Here is a 2,554-nt window from a genome sequence, read left to right as displayed (position 1 = left end):
AGCTCAAGGCAGCATGGGGCCTATTACATAGATGATCCTTTGTGGAGTGAATTGATAAAGAGGGACCAGGAGATGCATAGGAAAGTAGGGCTGAAAAGAAACTCATGAGGTCAACTGGTCTAGCCTCCTGCTCAAGATAGGATTGTCCCTGACTAAACCGTCCCAGGCAAGTGTCTGTCTAATCTGTTCTTGAAAACTCCCAAGGGTGGAGACTCCACAACTTCCCTAGGTAGCCTGATCCAGTGCTTAACCACTCATAGTCGGAAAGTTTCTCTAATCGCCAACCTAAATTTCCCTTGTTGCAGCTTGAGGCCTTTGCTTCTAGCCCTGCCCCTACAGCCACAGAGAAAAGTCCATCTTCATCTTCTCTGTAATCATCCTTTTGGTATTTGAAGACTGTTATCAAATCCACCCTCAGTACAGAGAAGGGTCAGGAGTAGGTACAGCTAAGGTTCAGCCTTACTACCTTACCAGCCAGAGCTTGCAGTATACCTCAGAGTGCTGGACTCTCTCACCAACACAACCACCCAGCATCTTAAGGGTGAAGCTATATGTTATGCTTAAACCATTTGAAGAGTGCTTAAAATGCAAGCATCAGCATATTTGAGTGCTCATGCTAAGTATCCTCTGAGCATCTCAGAGATATGCTGTTAACTCTGGACCATGCTACCTGGTTTCTGTTAGGATAACTTCAACCTGCTCCGCAGAGATAGAATGAGCAATTTGCAGCCCTCCAGCACCCCAGGAAACATTGCTCCCAGTGCTGCACCCACCTCCCTGAGCAGGGATAGACCCCAGGTGTCCTGGCTCCAAGCCTGCCCCAGCTTACCACCCCTGCTCTAGTGGCAAGGCAGAGCTGCATGGGCAAGAAATGGTTTTAACCCCTAATGTGTGACTGCTCACAGCACGTTCTAACTTTAACACCGTTTAATGTTCTACAGCTTTAGTGTGGTCTAAGTGTAACATGTAAGTTCACCCTTTAGTAGTAGACTGCTTCTCTCCTCCTCCAGTTGTCCACAACATCTCCCATACATGCACAAGTCTGAAAGTGTAGGAGGCAGTGCAGCAAGCAGGAGACCTCCTTATTCATTCTCATCAGTACAGGAGCTGAGGTACAAACCTGAAGACTCATCAGACATAGGAGCTGTTCACCTAGAAACACCTGGCACTGGATTCCTCACCGATGATTTTGGATCTGATTTTTCTTCTCCCTTCATGGTTTCCCTGCTCACCTTTTCTGCTCACTGTGCTTCATTTCTATGTAGGATTCATTCTTTTTCCAGCACCCTCCTTCCCTTTCTCTTGTTTATAGATGATAGAGAGCCTAGTGCTTCTTCTCTGGGTCTCTTCCTTTGCTCCAGAAGTTCCTGGACCTTTGGTTACCTCTCTGTAGTTAAAAGGTGCTCTAGTTCCTATCTATGCCTCTTGCTTCTAATTTGATTTTCAGAGAATTGAGAACTCTACCATTTTACAGCAGTCCTTTACTGTTAAATTGTCAGTTGGTCACAATGATGTAAAGGAAATATAATACCTTCTCACAATATTTTAAAATGAATGCATGCCTGAATCATATACACTGCAATTCGTTATGAACTCAGATAGCAAATGTGCTATGGAAACAATTTAACATTGGGGAGGATGGATATCAGTACGCTTCTGAGATCATAGTTGTTGGTATGCAACTCTAGTTACTATTAAGAGGAGTTCTATACATGAAAGGAAATGCTACTTCATATAATGTATAGCTGGTCTCTGGAATTCACCATTGCTTAAAAGATTTGGCTCTCCTCAACAATAAGGCCCGTACAAAATGCCACAGTGGTTGACTATTATGACCAGTAACGTTTGCAGTTTCCCAAGGACAGCCAAATTGTCTTCTTCAGGATTTTATTGGTAGTGAAAAGGACCAGGAAAGAATTCCTGCCAATCCCAACAACATTCAAGTGTTTTATTGTGCATGTAATGAAGAACACTAGCAGAGAAATACACTTTGCCTTTATTTGAAACCTTTGGTTTTGGCCACTGGCAGGCCACTGGATTGGTCCAGTGTGACAAATTCTATGAACCAATTGTCTAGCACACAAACAGAGGAGAAAAGGTGTTCTTACAGTTAAGGCACTCAGAACAGCAGGGTCAGGTCGTGGTGTCAGCCATATACTTCTTACCTGACCTTGGATGTGAGATCTTTGTACCTTTGTGCCTTTGTTCCCCATCTTTAAAACAGGAATAATCCTACCATATTTACTCAACTCCAAGGTGAGAGGTTTTTTCCTCCAATTGACATGGTGGGGGAAACAGCCTCTTGTCTTGGGTTCAGACACAAGTCAAGGAGGCAGTCAGTTGCTGCAGCTCCAACCCAGGCTCAGAGTCGGAATTGGGGGCCCCTGGCCCCCCTTTGTCACCTCTGCCCCCCTCCCCCCACTTGCCCTCTTGAGTCCCTGATGACTCCGCTTTCCACTATCCCTCTGTCACCCTCTTACCACCTCTACTCCCCTGCTCTCTGTCCCCCCAAACTGCTACTTATCCTCAGTTGTAGCTTTGGCTCCAGCCCTCC

The sequence above is a fragment of the Alligator sinensis genome, unplaced genomic scaffold, assembly GCF_000455745.1.
Source record: "Alligator sinensis unplaced genomic scaffold, ASM45574v1 scaffold342_1, whole genome shotgun sequence".
Taxonomy (NCBI): domain Eukaryota; kingdom Metazoa; phylum Chordata; order Crocodylia; family Alligatoridae; genus Alligator; species Alligator sinensis.
This window is presented reverse-complemented; position numbering follows the sequence as displayed.